The 18777-nt window shown below is 46.2% G+C and overlaps 1 protein-coding gene across 6 annotated transcripts in view; it reads left to right on the forward strand.

Moving 5' to 3' along the window:
- Positions 1-12331: 12331 nt before the first annotated feature.
- GMEB1 (glucocorticoid modulatory element binding protein 1) overlaps positions 12332-18777 on the forward strand; it is a 40793-nt gene continuing 34347 nt past the window's right edge. Inside the window, exons 1-2 of one of the 6 annotated variants that reach the window (XM_019836500.3) lie at positions 12673-12898; positions 14225-14334. The gene's annotated coding sequence lies outside the window, so the exon portion shown is untranslated. Of the gene's footprint in view, positions 12444-12672; positions 12899-13006; positions 14335-18777 lie in introns of those variants that run through there. The other 5 variants (XM_006934488.5, XM_006934489.5, XM_023258383.2 and 2 more) reach the window with 5 other exon arrangements.

Below are 18777 nucleotides of genomic sequence, written 5' to 3' on the forward strand. Positions count from 1 at the left end.
CAGTCCCAGAAGACCACATTTTATATGATTCCTTTTATGTAAAATGTCCAGACAAGGCAAATCTATAGAGACAGAAAGCAGAAGAAAGCAGGTTAGTGGCTGCCTGGAGCTGGAGGTGGGAGCACCTTTATTTATTTATATTTGCAATATGAAATAGAAGCTGGGTGCAAACACACACACTCACATCAGCCTGGGGAGGGGGAGCTGGGACAAGGTCACTTGGCAGCTGGGCTGGACCCCAAACCCTTGGGCATAGGAAGGGGACCCCAGCCAGACCCCTGCCATTCCCCCACCTTGGGGTCTGTGGGAGGCACGGGGGGGGGGTCTCAGTCAGTGCATCAGGGCCCCAAGTGAATGTCACCAGAGAGACCCCCTGGGACAGGGACTGCCAGTTCCCACAGAGCCAGCAGGACCAGGTAGAGGGTCCTCTAGCTCCCAGCCTAGGTCAAAGTGCAGGATCCAGGGCAAGAGTCTGGACAAAGGCATGGCCCCCACTTGGGCCCTCCCCCAAAGTGGACCTGAGCTCAGTGTGGGTGTGGGCATTTACTCCGGTGGCTGGGCCATGGTGGGTGGGAAGCGTGGGCATGCTTGACAAATGGGCATGAGAGATCTTTTGGGGGTGAAGGAAATGTCCTAAAAATACATTATGGTCACAGTCGTACACTTCTATAAATTTATTAAAAATCATTGAGTTGTACGTTTAAAATGGGTAAGTTTTGTGGTATGTAAATTATACTTGAATAAGGATGTTAAAAAAAAAATTCAAGGGCTAAAAGGAGAATATACACAGCTAGGAGCCTGAGCTGTAATCAGTTTATGGAATAAGTTCTCTAATTTAGAAACTTGACCTTAGTGGATTTCCTGCATGCTGAGTTTCTGTGTGTTAGCTGATTATGTCACTACCCCCCTCATTTAAGACCCTTCCGTGGCGCCTAACTAGTTTGGTTTAACATCCTGTAAGTCTCTGTGACTCACCATCCTCTTGGTTCTCAGGGCTCCAGCCACACTGGTCTTCTCTGTGTATCTCTGAGGCCACTGCTCTCTCCTCCCCTCAGGGCCTCCAGAAAGTTCTTCCTTCTAGCTGGAAATGTTCTTTCTCAACAGGTTCTCCCCCTTTCCCATCATGGCTGCTTCTTCTTCATTCTTTACATCTCATCTCTAATGTTACTTCCTCAGGGAGGCCTTCCTTGACCTCCCCACCCCTCACTAGGTTAGCTCCCTCACACTCTGTTACACTCTTTCATGGCACCATCTACGTCGCAGCAGAACATCATCATAGTTGTTATTAATGCATTTACACTTGATGTAAAGTTAGTTGCTCAATATTTATACTCCCCAGCCAGAATGTCACCTGGGTGAGGGCATGGAACCTGTGTCTTATATATCACTTGCATCCTTGGGTGTCTGATGTAGTACCTGGCACTCAGTAGGCATTCAATACATTTGTAGAGCTCTTCATATGTCATGAAGTACTTATGTACATACATTTGCTATTTTTTTATTTAAAAAATTTTTTTTAACGTTTATTCATTTTTGACACAGAGAGAGAGACAGAGCATGAATGGGGGAAGGTCAGAGAGAGAGGGAGACACAGAATCTGAAACAGGCTCCAGGCCCTGAGCTGTCAGCACAGAGCCCGACGCAAGGCTCGAACTCACGGACCGCGAGATCATGACCTGAGCCAGAGTCGGACGGCCAACAGACTGAGCCACCCAGGCGCCCCATTGCTGCTATTTATTAAGCACCTGCTATGTCCAAGCATATGGGTGTAGCAAGACAGTGTGCTCCTGTCCATTCTCAGAAGTAGGACAACAGTCTTCCCATTTATAGGTAGTCTTAAGTTTACACAACTTGTAAGGAAGTTGCCTTCTGTAACTAAAATGGAACTCCTACTCAGGTCATAGACTCCCAACAGGATGGGTTTACTCCAGGGGGTGGGGGTGGGGGAGCAGCGGAGGTGGTTCAGGGAAATTGATTTCGAGGGGCCATGAAGCTTTGGCATTTTAAGGGTGGTGGGGAAGAGAGTGTCAATTTGTCAGAAGATAAGAGGAAGTTTCTAACCTTCAGGTAGGCAGATAGAAGTATGGCTCCTCTCTCAAAACTGACCAAATCTGGGGGCGCCTGGCTGGCTCAGTTGGTAGAGCATGCCACTCTTGATCTCAGGGTCATGAGTTTAAGTCTCATGTTGGGCACAGAGCTTACTTAAAAAAACAAAACCAAAAACAGCTAAAAAGGTCCCTGAGCTCCCCTAGGTTGGGATAAGTGACCACTGAAAAGAAACGATGGTCACATAAAAATTGTGTTTCTATACACTACTAATCCAAAAAGGAAATTAAGAAAACAATTCAATTTATAATAACATCAAAAAATAAAATACTTAGGAATAACATTAACCAAGGAGGTAAAACTAAACCAAGGATGAGTGTAACTTGTACACTGAAAACTACAAAACACTGCTGAGAGAAATTAAAGAAGACATAAATAAATGGAAACACATCCCATGTTCATGGGCTGGAAGACTTAATATTATTGTTGAGATGTCAATACTAGCCAAACCGATCTGTGGATTCAATACAATCCCTATAAAAATCCTAACACGTTTTTTGCAGAAATAGAAAACCCATCCTAAAATTCAGATGGAATCTCGAGACCCCTAATAGCCAAAATGTTTTTGTATTTTGTATCTTTTACAAAATACTGTTTGTAAAAGAACAAAGTTGGAAGAATACACTTCCTGATTTCAAAACTTCCTACAAAGCTATAGTAAGTAAAACAGTGTGGTATTGATATAAAGACAGACATATAGTCCAGTGGAAAAGAATAGAGAATCCTTGTATCAAATCCTGGTATTAAAAAATTAAAAACATTTTTTTTAATGTTTATTTTAGTTTTGAGAGAGAGAGAGACAAAGCATGAGCAGGGGAGGGGCAGAGAGAGAGAGAGAGACACAGAATCAGAAGCAGGCTCCAGGCTCTGAGCTGTCAGCACAGAGCCCAATGTGGGGCTCAAACTCACAGACCATGAGATCATGACCTGGCTGATGTCAGATGCTTAACCAACTGAGCCACCCAGGTGCCCCTGAAAGCAGAGTTTCGAAGATAATTTTGTGCACCTATATTCATAGCAGCATTATTCACAATAGTCAAAAAGTAGAAACAATCCAAATGCCCATCAGAGGATAAATGGAAGAACAAAATGAATAAATATCCATGTCATGAAACATTACTTGGTCATTAAAAAGAATGAAGTACTGATACATGTTAGAACGTGGATGAACCTTGAGGACATTCTGCTAAGGGAAACCAGGCAGACTCACAAGGACAAATACCATGTGTTGATACCTAGAATGGTCAGATTCATAAAATAGGAGAGTGGTTACTAGGCACTGGAGGGAGGTGGTATGGGAAGTTACTGTGTAGTGGGCATTGAGTTCCAGCTGAGGATGATGACAAAGTTCTGGAGATGGACAGTGGTGATGGTTGCACAACCATGTCAATGTGATTAGTGAACACTGAAAGTGGTTAAAATGCTACATTTTTCTGTTATATCTATTTTGCCACAATTTATTTTTTAATGTAAATTTAATTTTATTATTATTATTATCTTAAATATTTTATTTTTCAGTAATCTCCACACCCAATGTCGGGCTTGAACTTACAACCCTGAGACCAAGAATCATGTGCTTTACCAACTGAGCTAGCCAGGCGCTCCTATCATAATGTTAAAAATTAAAAATTAAAAAATTAAGATTATAAAATTTTAAAGAAAAGAGAAGATGGTGAAGAGCAAGGTTTTGGGTGTGCCTAAGATATCTCCAGCACTGGGACTGGAAGCTGGTCATCAGCTCAGGGAGGTTGCCCTAAGTCGGCAAAACTGTGTGTATGCCAAGTGCCTGGTATACGGCACATGCTCATAAGTGTAGCTACTAATGGTCCCCATCACAAATGAGAAGACTGAGGCCCAGAGAGGTCCTGTAACCAATGGAGGCAGCTGACAGGACTCTGAGTTCTGTAAGGCAGGGAGGCGGTGCCAGTTGGAATATTAATAGTAATACTAGCTGGTATTTCTTGAGTACTTACTACATTCCAGACGTTATTCTTAGTCTTTTTGTGAGTATGGATTCTTCATTTACTCTTCACAACTCCTCTGTGAGTGAGGTCCCATTACTATCTCCCTTTTTCAGATGAAGAATCTGACGCTGAGACAGAGACCGATCCAAGTTCACAGAGCCAGCATACCTTGAATCCTGTCCACTCTGACTCCAAAAACAGAAACCCAGCCTTTTGGTTTGGTACTGGTGGTGGACAGTGGCTGAAGGGGTTTCTGGGGTGGGGGAGTAGGTGACTCACTTGACCAAATCTAGTTTCAACCCAGATTTTTTTTTCTGGTTTCTTTTTCTTTCTTTTTTGCACCCACTGGCAGGACTTCCTCCTTTTCTCTCTTTGCCTCTTTTTCTGATTCACTCCCCATCTGTTAGTGGGTTCTGGCTTCTGCAAATGTGATGCAGAAGATAGGGTAAGCTGTGGGGGAGGGGAGGTAGATACAAAAGGGTAGGCAGTCCTTAATAAACAAATATTTAAAAACATTTTTTTTAATGTTTATTTATTTTTGAGAGAGAGGAGAGAGAAACAGGCAGACAGACACAGATGCATGCTCCAGGATCTGAGCTGTCAGCACAGATGTGGGGCTCGAACTCACAAACCTCCAGATCATGACCTGAGCCAAAGTTGGATGCTTAACCGACTGAGTCACCCAGGGGCCCCAACAAATATGTTTTGAGAGCTATCTGGTACCAGGCAATGTTCTAGAGGCTGAATAAAACAGACTTTGTCTCCGCCCTCAAGGAGATTCCATTACAGGGTTTATATGCATGTGAGTGACAGGTTAGGGCTAGAGAGGGTAGAAAAGGAAGTGAGAGAGGGGAAGGAGAGTGGATACAGACAAGGAAGATGTGCCTGGTGTCAGTAAGGGCTATAAAGGGGATGTGAGAGTGACTGGGGAGCAGACACAGCTGGAGACAGTGAGGACAGGGCAGGCCTGGCTCAGCTGAGATGAGACCTGGAGCACAGAAAGGAGCCAGCTGAAGATGTGGGAGAAGAGCATTATAGGATTCTGTGGGGAAACAGCACGGGCAAAGGTTATGAAACCCATGTGTCAGAGGCACTTGAGGAAGGCCAATGAAGCTGGAGCAGGGTGACAGAGAGAAAAGGAGTCAAGCGGAGATCCCAGAGCCAGTTCATGAATGGTCTTGTAGACCATGATGAGGAGTTCAAGGTTAATTCTAAGGGGAAGAGAGGCCATTGGAGTAGTAAACAGTGCAGGCTGGGAGGCAGCATGGCAGGAAGTGGGGAGACCAGTCAGGAGGTTCTGGCTGTAAGGCAGCAGAGGCAGGTGATGATGGTGGTGTGGACCAGGTGGGGTTCAGAGAGGAGGCGGTATCAGAGGGGTCTCTGGGAGGCGACTGAGTGATGGAAGTATCATTCTCTGAGGTGGAGGAGGTAAGAGGTGGGGGAAGGGAGGATCTAAGGTGAGACAGGGTAGAAATGAGTCAAGGTGGACATGCTGACTTTGCAGTCAGGCAGCTGGAGGCACTGTTCCAGGCTGGAAGCGGATGCCTGGGAGGCGAGACCAGACACTGCTACCTGGGACCCACAGGCCACACCTCTTTACAGGTGGACAATGCAGAGCCCAGAAGAGGTCTGACATTTGGTTTTGTTTTCATTTTTTTTGAAATTGGTTATTGACACTTACATATCCAGAGACATCAAATAAAACTTAGGGTTTCTACCTCCTCTTCCAAATTGGGCAAGCCACACTGGGCCCACATTCTGGTTCCATAGCAGACTGGTAGAGGAGCTGCTGCCCCTCCAGATCGGGCACAAACTCTCCAGCTGGTCCAACCCCAGCAGGCCTGCTCAACGTCTGGTCCTGGTGGCACTGATTTCAACCTCTGGTATGGGTAGGAGGTGACACCAGAGAAGGGGAAAAAGTTGTCCTGGCACAAAGCCTGGACTTTGGATGGATTCATTGGAAGTGGCAGCTTTCCTGTGTCTCAGCCTCGCAATGCCACCTAATCACCTAATTTCACTGAGCCTGTCTTGCCTCTTCCGAAACATGGGGCTAACACTCGCTAGCTAGAATTTCATCTCTGGGAAAGCTCCTAGCACATTGGCAGACACAGAGAAGGGGCTCAAGCAGTGTTTGCTCCTTTCAATCTGATGAGCAACTAGTCTCAGGAAATCACAATGGCTGGGTCATAGCATAGGCTGAGGTAAAAAGTCCAGATTCTGGAGATGCTGAGTGGCTCAGTCCATTAAGCGTCTCTGACTTTTGATTTCAGCTCAGATATGATCTTGCAGTTGGTGGGTTCCAGACCCATGCTGGGCTCTGTGCTGACAGCGTGGAGTCTGCTTAGGATTCTCTCTCTCTCTCTCTCTCTCTCTCTCTCTCTCTCTGTCCTCCCCCAGCTCTCTCTCTCGAAAATAAATAAATAAACATTAAAGAAAAACAAAAGTCCAGATTCTGGCTCTACCACTTACCAACTATGCAACCTTAGTTGTCCTATTTGTAAGATGGGGACACTACTCTTACCTACCTTCTGGGAATTAAATAAGTTAATACAAAGTGTTTAAAATGGCATGGCACTCAGCAAGGATTAGATTGGTTCTTACACCTGGATGGCCATTAGAGTCTTCTAGGGACATTTAAAAAAATATTTAGGGCACCTGGGTGGCTCAGTAGGTTGAGCATCTGTCCGACTTTGGCTCAGGTCATGACTTCACGGTTCATGGGTTCAAGCCGCACGTTGGGCTCTGTGATGACGGCTCGGAGCCTGGAGCCTGCTTGGGATTCTGTGTCTCCCTCTCCCTCTCTGCCCTTCCCCAGCTCATGCTCTCTCTTTCTCTCAAAAATAATAAACTCAAAAAACATTTTTTTAACAAAAAATGTTCATATCTGGGCTCTATCCTCGGAGATCTCATCTGAATTCATGTGGGGTGGGGCCCTGGTATGGGTATTTTATAAAATCTCCACAAGTGATTCTACGTGCAGCCAAGAATAGGAGCTCTACAGTAGAGAGATAATTAAGAGCATGGGCTCTGCAGCACAATTGCCTATGTTCAAATCCAACCAAGCCATTAAATAGATGTATAAATGTGGGCAAGTTCTTAACCTCTCATGTTAAACTGGGTTAATAAAAGGACCTGGGAGGTTGTATAGACCTTAAGTGCTAAGAGCAGTGTGTGGCAGCTAGCAAGCCCTTGGCAGGCCTGGACATCAGCACTCCTCAGTTGCCCTGCTATTTCCAAAATGACTGCAAACACCGCAGGCCTACGTCCAGCTCACACTCACGGTCTCCCCACCCGGGCCTGGATACCTTGAACATCCCTCTCCTAACCCTGTTAGCTGCCCCTCCCCTGCCAAATTATTTTTATTTTTGTCCCTTCTATTGTTCAGCCTTTTTTATTCCCCCCCAAATTAACAGAATTATCCCCCAAACAAAATTGTCTGCTGAAAAATCAGAGAGACCCCCTCCAAGGATGCTAGAGGGGAGGGCAGAGCTGAGTGGCCATTCAAGTGTCTCATATTAAAGAATAAGAAGAAGGAGAAGAAAAACCGCCATCAATGTTTAGGAAACAATGTTTAGTGGGGGACAAAAGCACAACACGGAACTGTACATTGAAGATAATTCATCCAGGTAAAGAAAAAAAAATACATAGAAAAAGATTGAAAGGAAATATGCTAGATGCTAAAGAAACACTTTTTTCTCTGCTTCTCCATCCTCTTATGCACGTTACAATTTTGTATGGTGAATGTGTACTTCATAGGAAAAACAACTAAGTGAAAAAATAAAAAAGGAAAGCCTTCACACGACTTTCTTTCCTCTTAAAAAAAATTATTTATTTATTTTGAGAGAGAGAGAGACAGCATGAGTGTGGGTGGGGCAGAGAGAGAGAGGGAGAGACAGAATCCCAAGCAGGCTCCACACTGTCAGCACAGAGCCCAACGCAGCACTTGAACTCACGAACCATGGCTGAAACCAAGAGTTGGACACTTAACCAACTAAGCCACCCAGGCACCCTTTCTTTCCTCTTAATCTTCTAATTGCCTATGTCTTAGTTCCTCCTATCAAAAAATTTTAATTTTCTTAAATTTTACTTATTTTTAAAAGATTTTAAATTTAAATCTTTTTAAAAGTAATCTCTACATCCAATGTGGGGCTTGAACTCACAATTCCAAGATCAAGAGTCACACACTCTTACCAACTGAGCCAGCTAGGCACCCCCTCTATCGAAAAATTTTAAAGAATGGTCTCCACTGGCTGGTTCTTTCATTTCTCCCATTGACTACTTGATCCACTACAATCTGGCCTCCTCCTTAACTCTGGAGGTGACTCCACCCTGGAAGGATCAGCAATGAACTCTTAATTGCCAAATCCAGGGGCTTTTCCTTTTTCTTTGCCAGAGCTTTGTGCAGTATCAGACAGGATTGGTGCTGCCCCCTTTCTGTAAGCTCCCTGCCTGCCATCTGGGCTTCCTTTCTCCCCTTTGTCCACGGACCTAATTTTCTGACCACTTCTGGTTGGTCCCTGCAGGTTCCTCTCAGCTTAATGTTCCCTAGGTTTGGACATCTAGCCCCCTACCTCTCTGTACACTCTTCTTGGGTGGCCTCATCCACTCTTGGCCTGTATGATCCCATTTACATGACAGCTCCTATATCCCAGCCCTCGCCTCTTGCCTCAGGTAAGTCAATCCAAATTCCTTCTGAACACCTTCATTTGGATGTCCCTCAAACAACTCACACCGAACAAGTCCAAACCGACTCATCATTTCTACTTTCCCTCAACCCCAACCAACTCTTCCTGCTTTGTTCCTTCCCTGGAAGTCATCATTGTCTCATTCTTTCCCTCATTCTCCCCATGTCTAGTTGGTCACTAATACCTGTTGGTTCCAATTTGAAACTGTGTCTGGAACCCATCAGCTCCCTGCTGATATGTTTTCCTCTGCCCTGCAGGAGGCCCCCTCTTTCCTGCCTGGATCATAGTAGTTTCCCTGACATAGCTTCCATTTCCTGATCTTTCTCCTCCCCAGTCCATACCTTATAATTTTTCTGATTATTAATTCCTTCAGTCAGTCAACAAACATTTGCCATGCACAAACTCTGCTCCAAATACTATGAGGGGTAAATCATACAGATTGACCCAAAATAGGTAAATAATCTAGGGGATTTCTCTCTTTCTTCTTTAAAGATTTTATTTATTTTGTTATTTATTTATTTTTTTGGAGAGAGAGCGCGCAAGCAGAGGGAGGAGTGGAGGGAGACGGTGAGAGAGAATCCCAAGAGGTCTCCATGCCCAGCTTGAGCCCTACATGGGGCTTGATCCCACAACCGCAAGATCATGACCTGAGCTGAAATCAAGAGTTGGACACAACTTGGGGCGCCTGGGTGGCTCGGTCAGTTTAAGCATCCGACTTCGACTCAGGTCATGATCTCGCGGTCCGTGAGTTCGAGCCCCGCGTCCGCTTCTGTGCTGACAGCTCAGAGCCTGGAGCCTGTTTCAGATTCTGTGTCTCCCTCTCTCTGACCCTCCTCCATTCATGCTCTGTCTCTCTCTGTCTCAAAAATAAATAAACGTAAAAAAAAAATTAAAAAAAAAAAGAGTTGGGACACAACTGACTGAGCCACCAAAGTGCCTCAAAGTGCCTAAAACCACAAAAGATTTTATTTTTTTAAAGTAATCTCCATACCCAACATGGGGCTCAAACTTACAACCCCAAGATCAAGAGTCACGTGCTGTGCTGAATGAGCCAGCCAGGCACCCCTCTAGGGGATTTCAAATTATGGGACTGCTACAAAAGTAAGCAGGGGGATTGAGAGAAAGTAGGGCATGGGGAGGGGAGTTCTCTCAGAGGTGGTCTTTGCCCTGGAATAGTCCCCCCAGATCAACATGACAGTCGTCCTGATGGAACCGGGGGCAGCGATGATAGAGAAGAATGTGGCTGGGACACAACTTCAGGTTGGGAGCCAGGAAAGGCCTGTGAGGAATGAAGGATGAGAATGAGCTCTGGAGACCTGAAAGAGGCCTTTCCAGGTAGAGGGAAGAGCTAGTGACAAGGCCCTGAGAGAGTTCCCAGCACACAAAGGAGCCCAGGATGTCTGGTCTGGGGCACAGTGAGGGGTGGAAGGAGGAGGGCAGGAAGATCATGCCTGGGGGCCCTGGTTAGGGGACTGGGTTTTATTCTAAGTGGAATGGGAGGCTATTAAAGAGTTTTTGGCAAGGAAGTCACATTTGACTTTGTCTCTTCAAAAGATTACTCCCTCTAGGTGCATAGGGTGGAGTGCATCTGGGGTTGAGGTGGACAGTGTGGCTGAGACTGCAGTGGCCTGGTCAAGCCCTGTGGGCTGGGTTGGGTGTTAGCAGCGCAGTCGGAGAGAACATAAGCCTTCTTTGGGTCCCGAATACCTGCAGGCTGGCTTCGTACTCCTTATGACAACCATCTGGTCCTAGCCTCCCTCTTCAGCCCAGCTCCCATCATCTCTTGTCTTTGCACCTGCTGTACTTCTTGGAATGCTCTTCCTCACTTTCCCTTTGATGGACTAGTCATTCCTGAGGCCAGGCTCAAATACCCCCTCCTCTCTAAAGCTGTTCAGGAATTTTCCAGGGAGAGCTCTTTGAACTTCTTCAGTGCCTAGTTTGTATCTCTAGGATAACATCTAACACACTGTACTGTCTTGTATGTTTACAATTCTGTCTCTGAGGAAGGTGAACAAGAGCTTCTGGAAGCTAAGGACAGTTCAGTGAGTGTTCAGTGGGTGTTCAACGCATGATCAAAAGATATAGATGGTCCCACTATGGAATAGTTCACATAGGTCCAGACTCCAGTCATGACCAGCCCCCATTATATTCAAAATCATCTGATAATGTGTAAGTCCTTGATCATAAGAACAGGTACCGATGTGGGCACTAAGTCTCCTTATTTTGATACTGGAAACAGCCCTGAGAGGTTGGCACAGTGGGAAAATCATCTCTATTTTACAGAAGAGTAAACCAAGGCTTAAGAGAGGTGAGACTTGGGGCGCCTGGGTGGCTTAGTGGGTTGAGCATCTGACTCTTGATTTGGCTCAGGTCATGATCTCACCATTGGTGAGACTGAGCCCTGAGTGGGGCTCTGCACTGACAGATTCTCTCTCTCCCTCTCTGCCCCTCCCCCACTCAGGCTCTCTGTCTTTCTCTCTCTCTCAAAATAAATAAATAAACATTTTTTTCAAAAAAGAGGTGAGACTTGGTCAACATCCCTGAGCCCCCAAATTCAGTTCTGTCGTTGACCCCTGGGCATTCTTACCTGTCCTTGAATCAAGAACTTGTAAGACTTCCTGTCACCTCTTCCTGGTGGTGGAGGGGACATGACAGGAGGAGGCAAGACGGGGAATCAATTCTCCTACCCCCTTAAAAAAAAGTGCCCATACCACCACCTCATTTGTTCCTAATAAGAGGAACCATCTCAGCGGTTACAACCATGGACTCTGGAGAAGGAAGGGCCTGAATTGAGACCCTGCTATGCCATTTAAGGTTATGTGACCTTGAGGAATTAACTAATTCTCTTACCCCCCTGTTTTGTTTTACCTGTAAAACGGGAGTGAAAAGAAGCTACTTAGTAGGGTCGCTGGGAATATTATAGGAGACAAAAGCATCTACCCCAACGCTTGGCCATATAGAAAGGTTTTAATACTTGCTAATTACTGTTACTGGCTCCTAGAAATTTCCCAAGCACTTTTCAAGTATCGCCTCTTAACACTCACGACAACCTTATACCTTACGCGAAATGCAGGTTTGGAGCTGTTAATAATACCCCTAAAGAAGTTAAGACTTGAATCCATAACCTCACTACCAGGCAAGGCTTGGCAAATGCGTGGGTCAGAGAATGCAAGCAGCTTGCTCAACGACTCGTGACCAGTTACTGACTCTATACTCAACCAGATCTTTGATTCCGAATTGATAGTGGGGCATTACTTCTGAAGGTCTGTAATAAAACTGGATTTGGGGAGGTGAAATGGGCAGTCCTCCAGAGGAGTCGAGAGACCTGCCTTTGCCCCTGATTGCGGATGAGATGAACCTTTAATTTAGACCTCCTTTTCCTCACCTTGACGTTGGGGAAGAAGAGTTATTAGGGTCCCCAGAGCCCTTCCCAATACTGACTCTCCAGAGCAAAAGACCCCTTCTCAGGTAAAGGTTCATTCAAATTCCTCCGGCTGAGATTCATCCTCCGCGGGGCCCGCAATAAGGACGCGTCCCCTTTAAGGCGCCAGCTCGCCGGCGGCGGCGGCCGGAAGTGTTGAAGCTCGGCCTGGCGGCGGCGGTGGCAGTAGCGGCCGTGGCGGCCTCTGCGCATGCTCCGTCGCCCGCCCGCCCTGGCCGCTCGCCGCCCGCCCGCCCGACGGAGACGGTGAGGAGGGGGAGGGGTGGGCGCGCGGGCGCGGGCGCGGGGTGGGGTGGGGGCGGGGGGGCGGGCGCGGGGGCCGCGCGGCGGCCGGCGAGGGCGGGCGGGCGCGCAGGGGGCGGGGGGCTGCTGCCTCCGCGGGCGCCTCCCCACGCCCTGTGCGTGCCGCCGCCGCCGCCGGGGAGCGAGCGGACGTCGCGGCGCCGCGGGGGGGTGGGGGGACGCTGCCGCTGGGTCCGCCCGAGCAGCCGGGCCGCCCCCAGCGCGGCCGGCCGCGCCGCCCGGGCTCGGCCCCTGGCCGAGGGCGGCGGGCGCCGGCGAGCGGGGCGCTGGGGGGGCCCAGCGCCCCCGGACCGAGGGCCCCGGAAGTCCTAGGCTGAGGGGCCCAGAGGGGCCGGAGCGACTCCGGACTGAGAGGCCCGGACGCCCAGGACCCCGACGAGGGGTCCGGGGATCCCGGGGTATCCCTAGAGGCGGGGCCCGGGGAGCAGCTGGCCCTTGGATACACAGCTTGGGAGGGGCCTGGGTCGCGCTTGGCCGGGGGTGGGGTGGGGGAGGTGGGGGGAAGTAGGGGGTGGGTACGAAAGGTGAAGGAAGCCTGCACGCCCGCCCGGGAGGAGACCCTTGGAAGCTTGGCGGGGGAGAAAGAGCGGAGAGTGGGTTCTGCGGAGGGAAGGAGGCCCGAGTTTCACCCGAGGGGCGCATTAGAGGCCTCGGCCTTTCAGTCCAGGGGAAAAGAGGCAGGTGCTGTTCCGAAGGCGTGGTGACAGTATGGGTAGTGTGAGCAGGGGACGAGGAAGAAGAGCTCCAGGGGAAAGTGAACAGGCCCCTGCCTTCCCGGAGATGAGGGGGCGGTAGGAAGACGCCTCAGCCTCCTCAAGTAGGAAGGGGAAGGGTCCAAACCTGTGAGGGAATGAGAGACTGAGGATCTTCTGAAGTATATAGGTAGAGAACGGAACAGTGTGGTGTGTCAGGGGGTGGGAAAACCCGTGTTTTGGAGGACCGGAGAGAAGATAATTGAGGGGAAGAAATGACATTTCTGCTTTGAGGAATGACAGGGGAATTGGCCAGCTGTCTCCTAATTGAGGGGCAGGAACGGTGAGAGCAGAATCTTACCTGAGAGTCCTGGAGAGTGATCCACCAGACCAGACTAAGGCGTGTCAAGCCTTGACCTAGTAGGGATGGGGGGCGGGGGCGGTGCAGGGCTTGACCGTCCAGGGAACAGGAGGAGGTCTGAATTCTCTTAAGATGAGAGAAATCTCAAAGGTACTTCCTAACAGGCACAGAAAGGGCCTCGTTTGGTGTCTATTTAGGAGAACCAAGAACTGGGTTTCCTCAAGCTAGGGATTGGGGAAAGGGAGGATCAGATCCTTCTAGACTCTCAGAGGGATTCTTCTCCCTTGCCTCTGGTAATGCTACCAAAGTGCTTTTGGAGGACCTTTTCATTAAATGTTTGGACTGTCTTCCCTAATTCGTAAGCCTTTGATCAATTATGGATATTTAATATATACTTAGTATATACTGACTTGATGACTTTTTTCATTAGTCATGAGTCAACCATTCATATTTACCTCAACACACATATATTAAGTAGCTAATTTGTACTCAACTTCATTGGGTTAGCTTGGGCCCTAAATTGCTCTTGTCCTAGGCAGAAGTCCCCTAGAGTCTAGCGTGATGACGCTTCAAAGAACCCTTTATCCCATCGCTTCCCCAAACACCTATATAGCAGTCTTCAATATGTGACCTGTCCCAAACTTCATTTGCTTTGGCTCTGTCCCTCACAGTGGTCCTGTGTAGCCTTCTTGTCGGCTTTATTACATTTGATAGCACCCTGGATCACCTACTGAATGCATGAGAAGGAATAAAGAAGGAAAAAATCAAGTTTTGGCCTCAAGTAATAATAAAGTTTTAATTGTATTGGTTATATTGATGATTATATAATTTATTATAACTTGGGAATTTCGTAATAGACTACACAATCTACAAAAATTATAATGCAGTATGGAATAAATACATGCTGGGGTTAGAAAGTTTCAGGGTATCTATTTCTTTTACCTTTTCCACTATCAACTCCGATGTCCCTGCAATCATGTGACGCTCATGATTTTGCCACGTTCTAAACGTTAGTTTTCAGGGGTGCCTGGCTGGCTTAGTCGATGGAGCGTGGAGCTCTTGGGCTCGGGGTCATGAGGTTGAGCCCTGTGTTGGGTATAGAGATTACTTAAAAAAAAAAAAAAAAAAAAAGAAACCTTTGTTTTCAGAACACAAAAAATGAATTTAATCTTGAGTAGGTCAGATGTCATTTGTTTAGTTTTCCAATAGTTATGTCAATGGTCATGTGCTTACTCTTGATCGAGGTGTCTTTTTTGTCTTTGAAAAGAACTACAAAATAATTCTTTTCACGTGGATGTGACATCTTTCCTTTATGTGTGTTCCCCTAGAATTACAGTGTTGTGTGATTACACAGTGAATACCCTAAGGCCCCTTCCATGAAATACCCAAAGGAGCAGCTCAGTCATCTCGCCTCAGGAGGTTTTGTTGCTATAAACAAGAGCCACTTTTCAGCTCATACTCACTTCAAAGAGATGACCTTTCAGTTAGCCAGTGTAGTCTGTAGAGTCTGGTTTCAGGTTACTTGTTAAGAATGTGGTATTTAGGGTAATGAGATATATTCAACCTAAACTTGCTTCTCTAAAGAATGTAAGAGTTGCCATGTTGGATCAGACCTGTGTCTCTTACTGACACTGAGAGACATATTGTGGATGATTGTAATTATCTTCTCGAATAAACTCAGAAGGTTAGAGAACATTCCTCTTGGGTTCTAAGGAGTAGGAGGGCTAAGGAGCAAAATATGAGTTCCTATTGAGGAAAGTATTAATAAAGTAGTTAGTTAACCACTTATTCAGAGTATTGTAGAGAGGACTCAACCTTAGGGTAGAAGGTTAAAACTAGAAGCATCCTTCTAATTCTCCTCCTCTAACCCATTTATTTACTTAAGCTACTTAAAAATTTTTAAACCACTGTTTTAATTTTTTTTTTTTTTTAACATTTATTTATTTTTGAGAGACAGAGAGAGGCAGAGCATGAGCAGGGGAGGGGGAGAGAGAGAGGGAGACACAGAATCCGAAACAGGCTCCAGTCTCTGAGCTGTTTGTTAGCACAGAGCCCGACACGGGGCTTGAACCCACGAACTGCGAGACTATGACCTGAGCTGAAGTTGGACGGTCAACTGAATGAGCCACCCAGGCACCCCTAAAACACTGTTTTAGAATAATAATTTCACAAGTTTGTTACATGCTAAAGTATTATATCTTTTAAATTCATTAAATATGTAATAATAACAGAATAGTGCTTGACAAATGTCCAACAAATGTTAGCTGTGATTATTTTAATTCACGCTTTATTTATTTATTTATTTATTTACTTATTTAGAGGGAGAAGCAGAGGGAGACAGAGAATCTTAAGGAGGCTCTGCGCTGTTGCAGATCAAGCTCCAAGCTTGATCCCAAGACCCTGGGATCATGACCTGAGTCAAAATCAAGAGTCGGATGTTCAACTGACTGAGCTACCCAGGCACTCCCAAGCTACATTTTAATGGTTCAAAATTTGAAGATACCTATTGGTTCAATTATTGTAGGATTTGATAGCATTTGTTATGCCTCATTGTATCCCTTTTTGTCTTTTTCTAGACTCTAAGGTCCTAATTGTTTTGATTCTACTGTTGGCAGCCAGCTGAACCAGTCCGTTGATTTTGTTTTAAAACAGTTTTTTTAATGTTTATTTATTTTTGAGACAGAGAGAGACAGAGTGTGAGCAGGGGAGAGGCAGAGAGAGAGGGAGATACAGAATCTGAAACAGGCTCCAGGCTCTGAGCTGTCAGCACAGAACCTGATGCGGGACTCGAACCCACGAACTGCAAGATCGTGACCTGAACCGAAGTGGGGCGCCTAACCAACTGAGCCACCCAGGCGCCCCTCGTTGATTCTGTTTTTTATCCCTAGTTTTAAACCTTTAAATTATAGAAGTTCAGATAGTGTACTGTAATATCTTACAATTAATTTTTTTTCTCTAGTATGCATCTCTTTCCCTTGTTTAGTTCCTGAAGAGCAGCTACTCTCCCTTTTCATATCCAAAGTAGACAGACAGTTTTGTAAATAGTAGTCTGATATTTGAAAACTGGTTATTGTACTCCTGTGTCATGGGTACTGAGCTAAGGGTAGGGGAGCCGTTGAAAAAGAAAGGCAATCCTTGCTCTCCCAGGATATAGTCTGGTGGGGAGAGGCTGACAAAGTGGGATGATGGTTATGACAGGGGTGCTGTATGTACTAAGAACACAATCTCACATCTAGTCAAGGAAGTCACAGGCCTCCCTAAGGAAGTTATTTATTTATTTAAAGTAAACTCAGTGTGGGGCTTGAACTCATGATTCTGACATCCGGAGTCTCTTGTTCTAGCAACTGAGCCAGCCGGGTGCCCCAGGAAGTAATGTTTTAAATAAGTTATAAAAGTTTAGCAGTGACTAGCCAAAAAGGAAGGAAAAGAGAATTCTAGGTAGAGGAAACAAGCGTGAAGGCTCAGGTGAGGAAATATGGCATGTTTGAGAAATTGAAAAAAAAACGTGTCGGTGGGGGGTGGGCATCTGCTCAGTCAGTTGAGTGTTCAACTTCGGCTCAGGTCATGATCTTGCAGTTCATGGGTTCGAGCCCCGCATCGGGCTCTGTGCCAGCAAACAGCTCAGAGCCTGGAGCCTGCTTTGGATTCTGTGTCTTCCTCTCCCCCACTTGCACTCTGTCTCTCTCTCTCAAAAACAAATAAACATTAAAAAAAAAAAATTCAATGACAGGAGACCACAATGTGAGAGGAAGAACTATGAGAAATGAGGTTAGCAGCATAGATGGGACAGATTTGGAGGATTCTATAAGCACTGTTAAGATGCTTGCACTTTAATAGCAAAGGGAATCCTCTGAAGGATTCTGAAATGGGGAAACGGCCTGTGGCCTTTAGTAAGATCACTTTGCTCTGTAGATCATGGAGTGGAGAGCAAGATCAGAGATAAGGATACTGATGCGAAGCGGCTGGAAAAATTCAAGTGGTAGTGTGTGGCTCAGAATATGGTGGCAGCACAGATGGAGAATGGGGGATGGTTAAAAGAGAAATATAGATGATAGAATGGATGGGATTTGGTAGTTGATTAGATTTTATAAAGAGAAGAATGAAAAGTAACTCCTTAGTTTCTGGCTTGAGAAAATGGGTGGAGGATAGTGCCATTTACTGAGGAGGGAAACAAGAGCAGGTTTGTGAGAGAACGTGAGTTCAGTTTAAGGTGCTTACAAGATAAATTATAAGAGGCTTTTGGGTACAGGTGGTAGAGAATTCAGGAAAGAGGTTTGAATGTGAGAATCACAAAAGGCAGAAGCGTAAGTCTGCTACGAGCAATTTTAACTAGATTATATACAAACAAAAATTGGTTGAACCAACATGTCAGTGCCATGATGATCAGGGCTGTGGAGACCAGCTTTTCAGAGAAGCAGCACCTGCCCTCATAGAGAGTATAGTGCAGTTATGGAGATAGAGGTCTGTTCAATTAACGACAATACAGAGCACAGTGTGATAACCACTAGAGGAAAGCTGCATGTGAAGTGTTGGGGGACTGTAGAAAAGAAAATGGCTTGGCAGGGCCTCTGTGGAGGAGCGGGCTTTGAACTGGGCCTTGAAGGGAGACTGAGATGAGGGAGAAGAGAGTTTGGGCTTAAGGAATAACAAAGGTCTAAAAACCTGAAGGTACGTATTGTCTGTTCAGAGCACGGGCAGAGGCTGGGTTGGCTGGCACTTCAGATTCTCAGGGAATTACAGTTGCAGATAAAACGGGAAAAATATTTTGGGGCCAAATGAGGGAGACTTTGCTTGCTGTGCTTAAGTGTGCATATTATAGGCAAATATGAGCCACGATGTGGATTCAGTTGTCTGATTATCAGTCATATATTCAAATGTGTGTCCACCGTGTCCCTACACGTGAAAGTAAACACAGTGCTCTTACCTGTACTCTTTTTAGTGACTCCCTTCTTTGCAACTGTGAGGACTAACTACTGCAGAATCTTCTGGGGCCCTCTGAGTTTTCATTAAAATTGGGATGATGCTGGGACACCTGGGTGGCTCAGTCGGTTAAGCAGCTGTCCCTTGATTTTTGGCTCAGGTCATGGTCTGCACAGGTCATGATCTCACAGTTTGTGAGATTGAGCTCCACATCGTGCTGACATTGAGGAGCCTGTTTAAGATTCTTTCTCTCTTCCTCTCTGCCCCTCCCCTACTTTCTCTATCTCAAAAATAAATAAACTTA

The sequence above is a fragment of the Felis catus genome, chromosome C1 (genome assembly GCF_018350175.1).
Source record: "Felis catus isolate Fca126 chromosome C1, F.catus_Fca126_mat1.0, whole genome shotgun sequence".
Taxonomy (NCBI): Eukaryota; Metazoa; Chordata; class Mammalia; order Carnivora; family Felidae; genus Felis; species Felis catus.